Source organism: Schistocerca gregaria, unplaced genomic scaffold (genome assembly GCF_023897955.1).
Source record: "Schistocerca gregaria isolate iqSchGreg1 unplaced genomic scaffold, iqSchGreg1.2 ptg000159l, whole genome shotgun sequence".
NCBI classification, from domain to species: domain Eukaryota; kingdom Metazoa; phylum Arthropoda; class Insecta; order Orthoptera; family Acrididae; genus Schistocerca; species Schistocerca gregaria.
Window position 1 is genome coordinate 1,532,630 of NW_026061721.1, and position 19,952 is coordinate 1,552,581.

The following is a 19,952-nucleotide window of genomic DNA, read 5'->3' on the forward strand; positions in this document are numbered from 1 at the left end:
CAGAATCTTACGGTCCTAGCTCATGTCCAAGGCACCAAAGCCAGCTAAAAAGGCAATAATCGATACCTAAAATTTGAATTGTACTACTTCTTACTGGCTATTACATCAACTTAGAAGCTTCATCTGGGTTCTACTATGGTGATTTTAGTGTCTCCGCATATCGCAACACGCGACATAGCTTTGCAGAAGATATATACAACCGTTTCAGAGAGAAGAGCGGCCAATGTGACGACCTGGCTTTAAGTCGATTCCATAACAAATGACGAAAACGGACGGATTTCTCAGGTTTTTACTACTTATGAACACTTTTCACATTATCCCATCCAATTCGGCTGCTAGTCCTATTTTCATGCAGAATCTTAAGGTCCTAGCTCATGTCTAAGTCACCTAACCCAGCTAAAATTTCAATAATCGATACCTAAAACTTGTGTTGTACTACTTCTTACTGGCTATTACATCAACTTAGAAGCTTCATCTGTGTTCTACTATGGTGCTTTTAGAGGCTTCACATACCGCAGCACGCGATATAGCTTTGCAGACGATAAGTACAACCGCTTCAGAGAGAAGAGCGGCCAATGTGACGATCTGGCTTTAAGTCGATTCGATAACAAATGACGAAAACGGACGGATTTCACAGGTTTTTACTACATATGAACACTTTTCACATTCTCCCGTGCAACTCGGCTGCTAGTCCTTCTTTGATGCAGAATCTTAAGGTCCTAGCTCATGTCCAAGGCATCAAAGCCAGCTAAAAAGTCAATAATCGATATCTAAAATTTCAATTGTACTACTTCTTACTAGCTATTACATCAACTTAGGAGCTTCATCTGTGTTCTACTATGGTGCTTTTAGTGTCTCCACATACCGCAGCACGCGACATAACTTTGCAGACGAATTGTACAACCGTTTCAGAGAGAAGAACGGCCAATGTGACGACCTAGCTCTAAGTCGATTCGATAACAAATGATGAAAACGGACTGATTTCTCATGTTTTCACTACATATGAACACTTTTCACATTCTAACATGCAACTCGGCTGCTAGTCCTCCTTTCGTGCAGAATCTTAAGGTCCTAGCTCATGTCCAAGGCACCAAAGCCAGCTAAAAAGTCAATAATCGATACGTAAAACTGGTATTGTATTAATTCTTACTGGCTATTACATCATTTTAGAAGCTTCATCTGTGTTCTACTATGGTGCTTTTAGTGTCTCCGCATACCGCAGCACGCGACATAGCTTTCAGACGATAAGTATAACCGTTTCTGAGAGAAGAGCGGCCAATGTGACGACCTGGCTTTAAGTCGATTCGATAACAAATGACGAAAACGGACGGATTTCTCAGGTTTTTACTACATATGAACACTTTTCACATTCTCCCGTGCAACTCGGCTGCTAGTCCTCCTTTCATGCAGAATCTTAAGGTCCTAGCTCATGTCCAAGGCACCAAATCCAGCTAAAAGTCAATAATCGATACATAAAACTTGAATTGTACTACTTCTTACTGGTTATTACATCAACTTAGAAGCTTCATCTGTGTTCTACTATGGTATTTTTAGTGTCTCCACATACCGCAGCTCGCGACATAGCTTTGCAGACGATAAGTACAACCGTTTCAGAGAGAAGAGCGGCCAATGTGACGATCTGGCTTTAAGTCGATTCGATAACAAATGACGAAAACGGACGGATTTCTCAGGTTTTTACTACATATGAACACTTTTCACATTATCCCATGCAATTCCGCTGCTAGTCCTCCTTTCATGCAGAATTTTAGGGTCCTAGCTCATGTCCAAGGCACCAAAGCCAGCTAAAAGTCAAAAGTAAATAATCGATACCTAAAACTTGAATTGTACTACTCCTTCCTGGCTATTACATCAACTTACAAGCTTCATCTGTGTCCTACTATGGTGATTTTAGTGTCTCCGCATATCGCAGCACGCGACATAGCTTTGCAGACGATAAGTACAACCGTTTCAGAGAAAAGAGGGCCAACGTGACGATCTGGCTTGAAGTCGATTCGAAGACAAATGGCGATAACGAACGGATTTCTCAGGTTTTTACTACATATGAACACTTTTCACATTCTCCCGTGCAACTCGGCTGCTAGTCCTCCTTTCATGCAGAATCTTAAGGTCCTAGCTCATGTCCAAGGCACCAAAGCCAGCTAAAAAGTCAATAATCGATACGTAAAACTTGAATTGTACTACTGCTTACTGGCTATTACATCAATTTAGAAGCTTCATCTGTGTTCTACTATGGTGCTTTTAGTGTCTCCGCATACCGCAGCACGCGACATAGCTTTGCAGACGATATGTACAACCGTTTCAGAGAGAAGAGCGGCCGATGTGACGTTCTGGCTTTACGTCGATTCCATAACAAATTACGAAAACGGACGGATTTCTCAGGTTTTTACTACATATGAACACTTTTCACAATCTCCCGTGCAATTCGGCTACTAGTCCTCCTTTCATGCAGAATCTTAAGGTCCTAGCTCATGTAAGAGGCACCAAAGCAAGCTAAAAAGTCAATAATCGATACCTAAAACTTGAGTTGTACTACTTCTTACTGGCTATTACATCAACTTAGAAGCTTCTTCTGTGTTCTACTACGGTGCTTTTAGAGTCTTCACATACCGCAGCAAGCGACATATGTTTGCAGACGATAAGTACAACCGTTTCAGAGAGAAGAGCGGCCATGTGACGATCTGGATTTAAGTCGATTCGATAACAAATGACGAAAACGGACGGATTCCACAGGTTTTTACTACATATGACCACTTTTCACATTCTCCCGTGCAACTCGGCTGCTAGTCCTCCTTTCATGCAGAATCTTAAGGTCCTAGCTCATGTCCAAGGCACCAAAGCCAGCTAAAAGTCAATAATCGTTGCCTAAAACTTGAATTGTACTACTTCTTACTGGCTATTACATCTACTTAGAAGCTTCATCTGTGTTCTACTATGGTGCTTTTAGTGTCTCCACAAACCGCAGCACGTGACATAGCTTTGCAGACGATAAGTACAATCGTTTCAGAGAGAAGAGCGGCCAATGTGACGATCTGGCTTTAAGTCGATTCCATAACAATTGACGAATACGGACGGATTTCTCAGGTTTTTACTACATATGAACACTTTTCACAATCTCGCGTGCAATTCGGCTGCTAGTCCTCCTTTCATGCAGAATCTTATGGTCCTAGCTCATGTCCAAGGCACCAAAGCCAGCTAAAAAGGCAATAATCGAAACCTAGAACTTGAGATGTACTACTTCTTACTGGCTATTACATCATCTTAGAAGCTTCATCTGTGTTCTACTATGGTGCTTTTAGTGTCTCCGCATACCGCAGCACGCGACATAGCATTCAGACGATACGTACAACCGTTTCAGAGAGAAGAGCGGCGAATGTGATGATCTTGCTTTAAGTTGATTCGATAAAAAATGTCGAAAACGGACGGATTTCTCAGGTTTTTACTACATACGAACACTTTTCACATTCTCCCTTGCAACTCGGCTGCTAGTCCTCCTTTTATGCGGAATCTTAAGGTCCTAGCTCATGTCCAAGGCACCAAAGCCAGCTAAAAAGTCAATAATCGATACCTAAAATTTGAATTGTACTACTTCTTACTGGCTATTACATCAACTTAGAAGCTTTATCTGTGTTCTACTATGGTGATTTTAATGTCTCCGCATATCGCAGCACGCGACATAGCTTTGCAGAAGATATGTACAACCGTTTCAGAGAGAAGAGCGGCCAATGTGACGACCTGGCTTTAAGTCGATTCCATAACAAATGACGAAAACGGACGGATTTCTCAGGTTTTTACTACATATGAACACTTTTCACATTATCCCATGCAATTCGGCTGCTAGTCCTATTTTCATGCAGAATCTTAAGGTCCTAGCTCATGTCTAAGGCACCTAAGCCAGCTAAAAATTCAATAATCGATACCTAAAACTTGAATTGTACTACTTCTTACTATTTATCACATCAACTTAGAAGCTTCATCTGTGTTCTACTATGGTGCTTTTAGTGTCTCCACATACCGCAGGACACAACATAGCTTTGCAGGCGATTAGTACAACCGTTTGACAGAGAAGAGCGGCCAATGTGACGATATGGTTTTAAGTCGATTCCATAACAAATGACGAATAAGGACGGATTTCTCAGGTTTTTACTACGTATGAACACTTTTCACAATCTTCCGTACAATTCGGCTGCAAGTCCTCCTTTCATGCAGAATCTTAAGGTCCTAGCTCATGTAAAAGGCAAAACAGCCAGCAAAAAATTCAATAATCGATACGTAAAACTTGTGTTGTACTACTTCTTACTGGCTATTACATCAACTTAGAAGCTTCATCTGTGTTCTACTATGGTGCTTTTAGAGGCTTCACATACCGCAGCACGCGACATAGCTTTGCAGTCGATAAGTACAACCGCTTCAGAGAGAAGAGCGGCCAATGTGACGATCTGGCTTTAAGTCGATTCGATAACAAATGACGAAAACGAACGGATTTCACAGGTTTTTACTACATATGAACACTTTTCCCATTCTCCCGTGCAACTCCGCTGCTAGTCCTCCTTTGATGCAGAATCTTAAGGTCCTAGCTCATGTCCAAGGCATCAAAGCCAGGTAAAAAGTCAATAATCGATATCTAAAATTTCAATTGTACTACTTCTTACTAGCTATTACATCAACTTAGAAGCTTCATCTGTGTTCTACTATGGTGCTTTTAGTGTCTCCACAAACCGCAGCACGCGACATAGCTTTGCAGACGATAAGTACAACCGTTTCAGAGAGAAGAGCGGCCAATGTGACGATCTGGCTTTAAGTCGATTCCATAACAAATGACGAATACGGACGGATTTCTCAGGTTTTTACTACATATGAACACTTTTCACAATCTCGCGTGCAATTCGGCTGCTAGTCCTCCTTTCATGCAGAATCTTACGGTCCTAGCTCATGTCCAAGGCACCAAAGCCAGCTAAAAAGGCAATAATCGATACCTAAAATTTGAATTGTACTACTTCTTACTGGCTATTACATCAACTTAGAAGCTTCATCTGTGTTCTACTATGGTGATTTTAGTGTCTCCGCATATCGCAACACACGACATAGCTTTGCAGAAGATATATACAACCGTTTCAGAGAGAAGAGCGGCCAATGTGACGACCTGGCTTTAAGTCGATTCCATAACAAATGACGAAAACGGACGGATTTCTCAGGTTTTTACTACTTATGAACACTTTTCACATTATCCCATCCAATTCGGCTGCTAGTCCTATTTTCATGCAGAATCTTAAGGTCCTAGCTCATGTCTAAGTCACCTAACCCAGCTAAAATTTCAATAATCGATACCTAAAACTTGTGTTGTACTACTTCTTACTGGCTATTACATCAACTTAGAAGCTTCATCTGTGTTCTACTATGGTGCTTTTAGAGGCTTCACATACCGCAGCACGCGATATAGCTTTGCAGACGATAAGTACAACCGCTTCAGAGAGAAGAGCGGCCAATGTGACGATCTGGCTTTAAGTCGATTCGATAACAAATGACGAAAACGGACGGATTTCACAGGTTTTTACTACATATGAACACTTTTCACATTCTCCCGTGCAACTCGGCTGCTAGTCCTTCTTTGATGCAGAATCTTAAGGTCCTAGCTCATGTCCAAGGCATCAAAGCCAGCTAAAAAGTCAATAATCGATATCTAAAATTTCAATTGTACTACTTCTTACTAGCTATTACATCAACTTAGGAGCTTCATCTGTGTTCTACTATGGTGCTTTTAGTGTCTCCACATACCGCAGCACGCGACATAACTTTGCAGACGAATTGTACAACCGTTTCAGAGAGAAGAACGGCCAATGTGACGACCTAGCTCTAAGTCGATTCGATAACAAATGATGAAAACGGACTGATTTCTCATGTTTTCACTACATATGAACACTTTTCACATTCTAACATGCAACTCGGCTGCTAGTCCTCCTTTCGTGCAGAATCTTAAGGTCCTAGCTCATGTCCAAGGCACCAAAGCCAGCTAAAAAGTCAATAATCGATACGTAAAACTGGTATTGTATTAATTCTTACTGGCTATTACATCATTTTAGAAGCTTCATCTGTGTTCTACTATGGTGCTTTTAGTGTCTCCGCATACCGCAGCACGCGACATAGCTTTCAGACGATAAGTATAACCGTTTCTGAGAGAAGAGCGGCCAATGTGACGACCTGGCTTTAAGTCGATTCGATAACAAATGACGAAAACGGACGGATTTCTCAGGTTTTTACTACATATGAACACTTTTCACATTCTCCCGTGCAACTCGGCTGCTAGTCCTCCTTTCATGCAGAATCTTAAGGTCCTAGCTCATGTCCAAGGCACCAAATCCAGCTAAAAGTCAATAATCGATACATAAAACTTGAATTGTACTACTTCTTACTGGTTATTACATCAACTTAGAAGCTTCATCTGTGTTCTACTATGGTATTTTTAGTGTCTCCACATACCGCAGCTCGCGACATAGCTTTGCAGACGATAAGTACAACCGTTTCAGAGAGAAGAGCGGCCAATGTGACGATCTGGCTTTAAGTCGATTCGATAACAAATGACGAAAACGGACGGATTTCTCAGGTTTTTACTACATATGAACACTTTTCACATTATCCCATGCAATTCCGCTGCTAGTCCTCCTTTCATGCAGAATTTTAGGGTCCTAGCTCATGTCCAAGGCACCAAAGCCAGCTAAAAGTCAAAAGTAAATAATCGATACCTAAAACTTGAATTGTACTACTCCTTCCTGGCTATTACATCAACTTACAAGCTTCATCTGTGTCCTACTATGGTGATTTTAGTGTCTCCGCATATCGCAGCACGCGACATAGCTTTGCAGACGATAAGTACAACCGTTTCAGAGAAAAGAGGGCCAACGTGACGATCTGGCTTGAAGTCGATTCGAAGACAAATGGCGATAACGAACGGATTTCTCAGGTTTTTACTACATATGAACACTTTTCACATTCTCCCGTGCAACTCGGCTGCTAGTCCTCCTTTCATGCAGAATCTTAAGGTCCTAGCTCATGTCCAAGGCACCAAAGCCAGCTAAAAAGTCAATAATCGATACGTAAAACTTGAATTGTACTACTTCTTACTGGCTATTACATCAATTTAGAAGCTTCATCTGTGTTCTACTATGGTGCTTTTAGTGTCTCCGCATACCGCAGCACGCGACATAGCTTTGCAGACGATATGTACAACCGTTTCAGAGAGAAGAGCGGCCGATGTGACGTTCTGGCTTTACGTCGATTCCATAACAAATTACGAAAACGGACGGATTTCTCAGGTTTTTACTACATATGAACACTTTTCACAATCTCCCGTGCAATTCGGCTACTAGTCCTCCTTTCATGCAGAATCTTAAGGTCCTAGCTCATGTATGAGGCACCAAAGCAAGCTAAAAAGTCAATAATCGATACCTAAAACTTGAGTTGTACTACTTCTTACTGGCTATTACATCAACTTAGAAGCTTCTTCTGTGTTCTACTACGGTGCTTTTAGAGTCTTCACATACCGCAGCAAGCGACATATGTTTGCAGACGATAAGTACAACCGTTTCAGAGAGAAGAGCGGCCAATGTGACGATCTGGATTTAAGTCGATTCGATAACAAATGACGAAAACGGACGGATTTCACAGGTTTTTACTACATATGACCACTTTTCACATTCTCCCGTGCAACTCGGCTGCTAGTCCTCCTTTGATGCAGAATCTTAAGGTCCTAGCTCATGTCCAAGGCACCAAAGCCAGCTAAAAGTCAATAATCGTTGCCTAAAACTTGAATTGTACTACTTCTTACTGGCTATTACATCTACTTAGAAGCTTCATCTGTGTTCTACTATGGTGCTTTTAGTGTCTCCACAAACCGCAGCACGTGACATAGCTTTGCAGACGATAAGTACAATCGTTTCAGAGAGAAGAGCGGCCAATGTGACGATCTGGCTTTAAGTCGATTCCATAACAATTGACGAATACGGACGGATTTCTCAGGTTTTTACTACATATGAACACTTTTCACAATCTCGCGTGCAATTCGGCTGCTAGTCCTCCTTTCATGCAGAATCTTATGGTCCTAGCTCATGTCCAAGGCACCAAAGCCAGCTAAAAAGGCAATAATCGAAACCTAGAACTTGAGATGTACTACTTCTTACTGGCTATTACATCATCTTAGAAGCTTCATCTGTGTTCTACTATGGTGCTTTTAGTGTCTCCGCATACCGCAGCACGCGACATAGCATTCAGACGATACGTACAACCGTTTCAAAGAGAAGAGCGGCGAATGTGATGATCTTGCTTTAAGTTGATTCGATAAAAAATGTCGAAAACGGACGGATTTCTCAGGTTTTTACTACATACGAACACTTTTCACATTCTCCCTTGCAACTCGGCTGCTAGTCCTCCTTTTATGCGGAATCTTAAGGTCCTAGCTCATGTCCAAGGCACCAAAGCCAGCTAAAAAGTCAATAATCGATACCTAAAACTTGAATTGTACTACTTCTTACTATTTATTACATCAACTTAGAAGCTTCATCTGTGTTCTACTATGGTGCTTTTAGTGTCTCCACATACCGCAGGACACAACATAGCTTTGCAGGCGATTAGTACAACCGTTTGAGAGAGAAGAGCGGCCAATGTGACGATATGGTTTTAAGTCGATTCCATAACAAATGACGAATAAGGACGGATTTCTCAGGTTTTTACTACGTATGAACACTTTTCACAATCTTCCGTACAATTCGGCTGCAAGTCCTCCTTTCATGCAGAATCTTAAGGTCCTAGCTCATGTAAAAGGCAAAAAAGCCAGCAAAAAATTCAATAATCGATACGTAAAACTTGTGTTGTACTACTTCTTACTGGCTATTACATCAACTTAGAAGCTTCATCTGTGTTCTACTATGGTGCTTTTAGAGGCTTCACATACCGCAGCACGCGACATAGCTTTGCAGTCGATAAGTACAACCGCTTCAGAGAGAAGAGCGGCCAATGTGACGATCTGGCTTTAAGTCGATTCGATAACAAATGACGAAAACGAACGGATTTCACAGGTTTTTACTACATATGAACACTTTTCCCATTCTCCCGTGCAACTCCGCTGCTAGTCCTCCTTTGATGCAGAATCTTAAGGTCCTAGCTCATGTCCAAGGCATCAAAGCCAGGTAAAAAGTCAATAATCGATATCTAAAATTTCAATTGTACTACTTCTTACTAGCTATTACATCAACTTAGAAGCTTCATCTGTGTTCTACTATGGTGCTTTTAGTGTCTCCACATACCGCAGCACGCGACATAGCTTTGCAGACGATATGTACAACCGTTTCAGAGAGAAGAACGGCCAATGTGACGACCTGGCTTTAAGTCGATTCGATAACAAATGATGAAAACGGACGGATTTCTCAGGTTTTTACTACATATGAACACTTTTCACATTCTAACATGCAACTCGGCTGCTAGTCCTCCTTTCGTGCAGAATCTTAAGGTCCTAGCTCATGTCCAAGGCACCAAAGCCAGCTAAAAAGTCAATAATCGATACCTAAAACTGGTATTGTATTAATTCTTACTGGCTATTACATCATTTTAGAAGCTTCATCTGTGTTCTACTATGGTGCTTTTAGTATCTCCGCATACCGCAGCACGCGACGTAGCTTTCAGACGATAAGTATAACCGTTTCTGGGAGAAGAGCGGCCAATGTGACGACCTGGCTTTAAGTCGATTCGATAACAAATGACGAAAACGGACGGAGTTCTCAGGTTTTTACTACATATGAACACTTTTCACATTCTCCCGTGCAACTCGGCTGCTAGTCCTCCTTTCATGCAGAATCTTAAGGTCCTAGCTCATGTCCAAGGCACCAAATCCAGCTAAAAGTCAATAATCGATACATAAAACTTGAATTGTACTACTTCTTACTGGTTATTACATCAACTCAGAAGCTTCATCTGTGTTCTACTATGGTATTTTTAGTGTCTCCACATACCGCAGCTCGCGACATAGCTTTGCAGACGATAAGTACAACCGTTTCAGAGAGAAGAGCGGCCAATGTGACGATCTGGCTTTAAGTCGATTCGATAACAAATGACGAAAACGGACGGATTTCTCAGGTTTTTACTACATATGAACACTTTTCACATTATCCCATGCAATTCCGCTGCTAGTCCTCCTTTCATGCAGAATCTTAAAGTCCTAGCTCATGTCCAAGGCACCAAATCCAGCTAAAAGTCAATAATCGATACCTAAAACTTGAATTGTACTACTCCTTACTGGCTATTACATCAACTTAGAAGCTTCATCTGTGTCCTACTATGGTGATTTTAGTGTCTCCGCATATCGCAGCACGCGACATAGCTTTGCAGACGATAAGTACAATAGTTTCAGAGAGAAGAGCAGCCAATGTGACGATCTGGCTTGAAGTCGATTCGAAGACAAATGACGATAACGAACGGATTTCTCAGGTTTTTACTACATATGAACACTTTTCACATTCTCCCGTGTAACTCGGCTGCTAGTCACCCTTCATGCAGAATCTTAAGGTCCTAGCTCATGTCCAAGGAACCAAAGCCAGCTAAAAAGTCAATAATCGATACCTAAAACTGGTATTGTATTAATTCTTACTGGCTATTACATCATCTTAGAAGCTTCATCTGTGTTCTATTATGGTGCTTTTAGTGTCCCCACATACCGCAGGACGCGACATAGCTTTCAGACGATAAGTACAACCGTTTCAGAGAGAAGAGCGGCCAATGTGACGATCTGGCTTTAAGTCGATTCGATAACAAATGACGAAAACGGACGGATTTCACAGGTTTTTACTACTTATGAACACTTTTCACATTCTCCCGTGCAACTCGGCTGCTAGTCCTCCTTTCATGCATAATCTTAAGGTCGTAGCTCATGTCCAAGGCACCAAAGCCAGCTAAAAGTCAATAATCGATGCCTAAAACTTGAATTGTACTACTTCTTACTGGCTATTACATCTACTTAGAAGCTTCATCTGTGTTCTACTATGGTGATTTTAGTGTCTCCGCATACCGCAGCACGCGACATAGCTTTGCAGACGATAAGTACAACCGTTTCAGAGAGAAGAACGGCCAATGTGACGACCTGGCTTTAAGTCGATTCGATAACAAATGACGAAAACGGACAGATTTCTCAGGATTTTACTACATATGAACAGTTTTCATATTCTAACATGCAACTCGGCTGCTAGTCCTCCTTTCATGCAGAATCTTAAGGTCCTAGCTCATGTCCAAGGCACCAAAGCCAGCTAAAAAGTCAATAATCGATACCTAAAACTGGTATTGTATTAATTCTTACTGGCTATTACATCATCTTAGAAGCTTCATCTGTGTTCTACTATGGTGCTTTTAGTGTCACCACATACCGCAGGACGCGACATAGCTTTCAGACGATAAGTACAACCGTTTCTGAGATAAGAGCGGCCAATGTGACGACCTGGCTTTAAGTCGATTCGATAACAAAAGACGAAAACGGACGGGTTTCTCAGGTTTTTACTACATATGACCACTTTTCACATTCTCCCGTGCAACTCGGCTGCTAGTCCTCCTTTGATGCAGAATCTTAAGGTCCTAGCTCATGTCCAAGGCACCAAAGCCAGCTAAAAGTCAATAATCGATGCCTAAAACTTGAATTGTACTACTTCTTACTGGCTATTACATCTACTTAGAAGCTTCATCTGTGTTCTACTATGGTGCTTTTAGTGTCTCCACAAACCGCAGCACGTGACATAGCTTTGCAGACGATAAGTACAATCGTTTCAGAGAGAAGAGCGGCCAATGTGACGATCTGGCTTTAAGTCGATTCCATAACAATTGACGAATACGGACGGATTTCTCAGGCTTTTACTACATATGAACACTTTTCACAATCTCGCGTGCAATTCGGCTGCTAGTCCTCCTTTCATGCAGAATCTTATGGTCCTAGCTCATGTCCAAGGCACCAAAGCCAGCTAAAAAGGCAATAATCGAAACCTAGAACTTGAGATGTACTACTTCTTACTGGCTATTACATCATCTTAGAAGCTTCATCTGTGTTCTACTATGGTGCTTTTAGTGTCTCCGCATACCGCAGCACGCGACATAGCATTCAGACGATACGTACAACCGTTTCAGAGAGAAGAGCGGCGAATGTGATGATCTTGCTTTAAGTTGATTCGATAAAAAATGTCGAAAACGGACGGATTTCTCAGGTTTTTACTACATACGAACACTTTTCACATTCTCCCTTGCAACTCGGCTGCTAGTCCTCCTTTTATGCGGAATCTTAAGGTCCTAGCTCATGTCCAAGGCACCAAAGCCAGCTAAAAAGTCAATAATCGATACCTAAAATTTGAATTGTACTACTTCTTACTGGCTATTACATCAACTTAGAAGCTTTATCTGTGTTCTACTATGGTGATTTTAATGTCTCCGCATCTCGCAGCACGCGACATAGCTTTGCAGAAGATATGTACAACCGTTTCAGAGAGAAGAGCGGCCAATGTGACGACCTGGCTTTAAGTCGATTCCATAACAAATGACGAAAACGGACGGATTTCTCAGGTTTTTACTACATATGAACACTTTTCACATTATCCCATGCAATTCGGCTGCTAGTCCTATTTTCATGCAGAATCTTAAGGTCCTAGCTCATGTCTAAGGCACCTAAGCCAGCTAAAAATTCAATAATCGATACCTAAAACTTGAATTGTACTACTTCTTACTATTTATTACATCAACTTAGAAGCTTCATCTGTGTTCTACTATGGTGCTTTTAGTGTCTCCACATACCGCAGGACACAACATAGCTTTGCAGGCGATTAGTACAACCGTTTGAGAGAGAAGAGCGGCCAATGTGACGATATGGTTTTAAGTCGATTCCATAACAAATGACGAATAAGGACGGATTTCTCAGGTTTTTACTACGTATGAACACTTTTCACAATCTTCCGTACAATTCGGCTGCAAGTCCTCCTTTCATGCAGAATCTTAAGGTCCTAGCTCATGTAAAAGGCAAAAAAGCCAGCAAAAAATTCAATAATCGATACGTAAAACTTGTGTTGTACTACTTCTTACTGGCTATTACATCAACTTAGAAGCTTCATCTGTGTTCTACTATGGTGCTTTTAGTGTCTCCACATACCGCAGCACGCGACATAGCTTTGCAGACGAATTGTACAACCGTTTCAGAGAGAAGAACGGCCAATGTGACGACCTGGCTTTAAGTCGATTCGATAACAAATGATGAAAACGGACGGATTTCTCAGGTTTTTACTACATATGAACACTTTTCACATTCTAACATGCAACTCGGCTGCTAGTCCTCCTTTCGTGCAGAATCTTAAGGTCCTAGCTCATGTCCAAGGCACCAAAGCCAGCTAAAAAGTCAATAATCGATACCTAAAACTGGTATTGTATTAATTCTTACTGGCTATTACATCATTTTAGAAGCTTCATCTGTGTTCTACTATGGTGCTTTTAGTATCTCCGCATACCGCAGCACGCGACATAGCTTTCAGACGATAAGGATAACCGTTTCTGAGAGAAGAGCGGCCAATGTGACGACCTGGCTTTAAGTCGATTCGATAACAAATGACGAAAACGGACGGAGTTCTCAGGTTTTTACTACATATGAACACTTTTCACATTCTCCCGTGCAACTCGGCTGCTAGTCCTCCTTTCATGCAGAATCTTAAGGTTCTAGCTCATGTCCAAGGCACCAAATCCAGCTAAAAGTCAATAATCGATACATAAAACTTGAATTGTACTACTTCTTACTGGTTATTACATCAACTCAGAAGCTTCATCTGTGTTCTACTATGGTATTTTTAGTGTCTCCACATACCGCAGCTCGCGACATAGCTTTGCAGACGATAAGTACAACCGTTTCAGAGAGAAGAGCGGCCAAAGTGACGATCTGGCTTTAAGTCGATTCGATAACAAATGACGAAAACGGACGGATTTCTCAGGTTTTTACTACATATGAACACTTTTCACATTATCCCATGCAATTCCGCTGCTAGTCCTCCTTTCATGCAGAATCTTAAAGTCCTAGCTCATGTCCAAGGCACCAAATCCAGCTAAAAGTCAATAATCGATACCTAAAACTTGAATTGTACTACTCCTTACTGGCTATTACATCAACTTAGAAGCTTCATCTGTGTCCTACTATGGTGATTTTAGTGTCTCCGCATATCGCAGCACGCGACATAGCTTTGCAGACGATAAGTACAATAGTTTCAGAGAGAAGAGCAGCCAATGTGACGATCTGGCTTGAAGTCGATTCGAAGACAAATGACGATAACGAACGGATTTCTCAGGTTTTTACTACATATGAACACTATTCACATTCTCCCGTGCAACTCGGCTGCTAGTCCTCCTTCATGCAAAATCTTAATTTCCTAGCTGATGTCCAAGGCACCAAAGAAGGGTAAAAAGTCAATAACCGATACCTAAAACTTGAATTGTACTACTTCTTACTGGAAATTACATCAACTTAGAAACTTCATCTGTGTTCTACTATGGTGCTCATAGTGTCTCAGCATACCGCAGCACGCGACATAGCTTTGCAGACGATAAGTACAACCGTTTCAGAGAGAAGAGCGGCCAATGTGATGATCTAGCTTTAAGTTGATTCGATAACAAATGACGAAAACGGACGGATTTCACAGGTTTTTACTACTTATGAACACTTTTCACATTCTCCCGTTCAACTCGGCTGCTAGTCCTCCTTTCATGCATAATCTTAAGGTCGTAGCTCATGTCCAAGGCACCAAAGCCAGCTAAAAGTCAATAATCGATGCCTAAAACTTGAATTGTACTACTTCTTACTGGCTATTACATCTACTTAGAAGCTTCATCTGTGTTCTACTATGGTGATTTTAGCGTCTCCGCATACCGCAGCACGCGACATAGCTTTGCAGACGATAAGTACAACCGTTTCAGAGAGAAGAACGGCCAATGTGACGACCTGGCTTTAAGTCGATTCGATAACAAATGACGAAAACGGACAGATTTCTCAGGTTTTTACTACATATGAACAGTTTTCATATTCTAACATGCAACTCGGCTGCTAGTCCTCCTTTCATGCAGAATCTTAAGGTCCTAGCTCATGTCCAAGGCACCAAAGCCAGCTAAAAAGTCAATAATCGATACCTAAAACTGGTATTGTATTAATTCTTACTGGCTATTACATCATCTTAGAAGCTTCATCTGTGTTCTACTATGGTGCTTTTAGTGTCCCCACATACCGCAGGACGCGACATAGCTTTCAGACGATAAGTAAAACCGTTTCTGAGATAAGAGCGGCCAATGTGACGACCTGGCTTTAAGTCGATTCGATAACAAATGACGAAAACGGACGGGTTTCTCAGGTTTTTACTACATATGAACACTTTTCACATTCTCCCGTGCAACTCGGCTGCTAGTCCCCCTTTCATGCAGAATCTTAAGGTCCTAGCTCACATCCAAGGCACCAAAGCCAGCTAAAAAGTCAATAATCGATACCTAAAACTTGAAATGTACTACTTCTTACTGGCTATTAAATCAATTTAGAAGCTTCATCTGTGTTCCACTATGGTGCTTTTTGTGTCTCCGCATACCGCAGCACGCGACATAGCTTTGCAGACGATAAGTACAACCGTTTCAGAGAGAAGAGCGGCCAATGTGACGATCTGGCTTTAAGTCGATTCGATAACAAATTGACGAAAACGGACGAATTTCTAAGGTTTTTACTACATATGAACACTTTTCACATTCTCCCGTGCAACTCGGCTGCTAGTCCTCCTTTCATGCAGAATCTTAAGGTTCTAGCTCATGTCCAAGGCACCAAAGCCAGCTAAAAAGTCAATAATCGATACCTAAAACTTGAATTGTACAACTTCTTACTGGCTATTACACAACTTAGAAGCTTCATCTGTGTTCCACTATGGTGACTTTAGTGTCTCCGCATAACGCAGCACGCGGCATAGCTTTGCAGTCGATAAGTACAACCGTTTCAGAGAGAAGAGCGGCCAATGTGACGATCTGGCTTTAAGTCGATTCGATAACAAATGACGAAAACGGACGTATTTCTCAGATTTTTACTACATATGAACACCTTTCACATTCTGTCGTGCAACTCGGCTGCTAGTCATCCTTTCATGCAGAATCTTAAGGTCCTAGCTCATGTCCAAGGCACCGAAGCCAGCTAAAATGTCTATAATCGATAACTAAAACTTGAATTGTACTACTTCTTACTGGCTATTACATCAACTTAGAAGCTTCATCTGTGTTCTACTATGGTGCTTTTAGTGTCTCCGCATACCGCAGCACGCGACATAGCTTTGCAGACGATAAGTACAACCGTTTCAGAGAGAAGAGTGGCCAATGTGACGATCTGGCCTTAAGTCGATTCGATAACAAATGACGAAAACGGACGGATTTCTCAGGTTTTTACTATATATGAACACTTCTCACTTTCTCCCGTACAACTCGCCTGCTAGTCATCCTTTCATGCAGAATCTTAAGGTCCCAGCTCATGTCCAAGGCACCAAAGCCAGCTAAAAAGTAAATAATCAGAATCTAAAACTTGAATTGTACTACTTCTAACTGGCTATTACATCAACTTAGAAGCTTCATCTGTGTTCTACTATGGTGCTTTTAGTGTCTCCGCATAACGCAGCACGCGACATAGCTTTGCAGACGATAAGTACAACCGTTTCAGAGAGAAGAGCGGCAATGTGACGATCTGGCTTTAAGTCGATTCCATAACAAATGACGAAAACGGACGGATTTCTCAGGTTTTTACTACATATGAACACTTTTCACATTCTTCCGTGCAACTCGGCTGCTAGTCCTCCTTTCATGCAGAATCTTAAGGTTCTAGCTCACGTCCAATGCACCAAAGCCAGCTAAATAGTCAATAATCGATACCTAAAACTTGAATTGTACAACTTCTTACTGGCTATTACACAACTTAGAAGCTTCATCTGTGTTCCACTATGGTGACTTTAGTGTCTCCGCATAACGCAGCACGCGGCATAGCTTTGCAGACGATATGTACAACCGTTTCAGAGAGAAGAGCGGCCAATGTGACGATCTGGCTTTAAGTCGATTCGATAACAAATGACGAAAACGGACGTATTTCTCAGATTTTTACTACATATGAACACCTTTCACATTCTTTCGTGCAACTCGGCTGCTAGTCATCCTTTCATGCAGAATCTTAAGGTCCTAGCTCATGTCCAAGGCACCAAAGCCAGCTAAAATGTCAATAATCGATACCTTAAACTTGAATTGTACTACTTCTTACTGGCTATTACATCAACTTAGAAGCTTCATCTGTGTTCTACTATGGTGCTTTTAGTGTCTCTTCATACCGCATCACGCGACATAGCTTTGCAGACGATAAGTACAACCGTTTCAGAGAGAAGAGTGGCCAATGTGACGATCTGGCCTTAATTCGATTCGATAACAAATGACGAAAACGGACGGATTTCTCAGGTTTTTACTACATATGAACACTTCTCACTTTCTCCCGTACAACTCGCCTGCTAGTCCTCCTTTCATGCAGAATCTTAAGGTCCCAGCTCATGTCCAAGGCACCAAAGCCAGCTAAAAAGTAAATAATCAGAACCTAAAACTTGAATTGTACTACTTCTTACTGGCTATTACATCAACTTAGAAGTTTCATCTGTGTTCTACTATGGTGCTTTTAGTGTCTCTGCATAACGCAGCACGCGACATAGCGTTGCAGACGATAAGTACAACCGTTTCAGAGAGAAGAGCGGCAATGTGACGATCTGGCTTTAAGTCGATTCCATAACAAATGACGAAAACGGACGGATTTCTCAGGTTTTTACTACATATGAAGACTTTTCACATTCTCCCGTACAACTCGGCTGCTAATCCTCCTTTCATGCAGAACCTTAAGGTCCTAGCTTATGTCCAAGGCACCAAAGCCAGCTAAAATGTCAATAATCGATACCTAAAACTTGAATCGTACTAATTCTTACTGGCTATTACATCAACTTAGAAGCTTCATCTGTGTTCTACTATGGTGCTTCTAGTGTCTCCACATACCGCAGCACACGACATAGGCTTGCAGACGATAAGTACTACCGTTTAAGGGAGAAGAGCGGCCAATATGACGATCAGGCTTTAACTTGATTCCATACCAAATGACAAAAACGGACGGATTTCTCAGGTTTTTACTACATATGAACAATTTTCACATTCTCCCATGCAGCGCGGCTGCTAGTCCTCCTTTCATACTGAATCTTAAGGTCCTAGCTCATGTCCAAGGCATCAAAGCCAGCAAAAAAGTCAATAGTCGATACCTAAAACTTGAATTTTACTACTTCTTACTGGCTATTACATCAACTTAGAAGCTTCATCTGTGTTCTACTGTGGTGGTTTTAGTGTCTCCGCGTAACGCAGCACGCGACATAGCTTTGCAGACGATAAGTACAACCGTTTCAGAGAGAAGAGCGGCCAATGTGACGATCTGGCTTTAAGTCGATTCGATAACAAATGACGAAAACGGACGGATTTCTCAGGTTTTTACTACATATGAACACTTTTCACATTCTCCCGTGGAACTCCGCTGCTGGTCCTCCTTTCATGCAGAATCTTATGGTCCTAGCTCATGTCCAAGGCACCAAAGCCAGCTAAAAAGTCAATAATCGATACCTAAAACTTGAATCGTACTAATTCTTACTGGCTATTACATCAACTTAGAAGCTTCATCTGTGTTCTACTATGGTGCTTTTAGTGTCTCCACATACCGCAGCACGCGACATAGGTTTGCAGACGATAAGTACAACCGTTTCAGAGAGAAGAGCGGCCAATATGACGATCTGGCTTTAAGTTGATTCCATACCAAATGACGAAAACGGACGGATTTCTCAGGTTTTTACTACATATGAACACTTTTCACATTCTCCCATGCAACGCGGCTGCTAGTCCTCCTTTCATACTGAATCTTAAGGTCCTATCTCATGTCCAAGGCATCAAAGCCAGCTAAAAAGTCATTAATCGATACCTAAAACTTGAATTTTACTACTTCTTACTGGCTATTACATCAACTTAGAAGCTTCATCTGTGTTCTACTGTGGTGATTTTAGTGTCTCCGCGTAACGCAGCACGCGACATAGCTTTGCAGACGATAAGTACAACCGTTTCAGAGAGAAGAGCGGCCAATGTGACGATCTGGCTTTAAGTTGATTCCATAACAAATGACGAAAACGGACGGATTTCTCAGATTTTTACTACACTTGAACACTTTTCACATTCTCCCATGCAACTCGGCTGCTAGTCCTCCTTTCATACTGAATCTTAAGGTCCTAGCTCATGTCCAAGGCATCAAAGCCAGCTAAAAAGTCATTAATCGATACCTAAAATTTGAATTGTACTACTTCTTACTGGCTATTAAATCAACTTAGAAGCTTCATCTGTGTTCCAATGTGCTGATTTTAGTGTCTCCGCATAACGCAGCACGCGACATAGCTTTGCAGACGATAAGTACAACCGTTTCAGAGAGAAGAGCGGCCAATGTGACGATCTGGCTTTAAGTCGATTCGATAACAAATGACGAAAACGGACGTATTTCTCAGGTTTATACTACATATGAACACTTTTCACATTCTCCAGTGCAACTCGGCTGCTAGTCCTCCTTTCATGCAGAATCTTAAGGTCCTAGCTCATGTCCAAGGCACCAAAGCCAGCTAAAAAGTCAATAATCGTTACCTAAAACGTGAATTGTATTACTTCTTACTGGATATTACATCAACTTAGAAGCTTCATCTGTGTTCTACTATGGTGCTTTTAGTGTCTCCGCATACCGCAGCACGCGACATAGCTTTGCAGACGTTAAGTACAACCGTTTCAGGGAAAAGAGCGGAAAATGTGACGATCTGGCTTTAAGTCGATTCGATAAC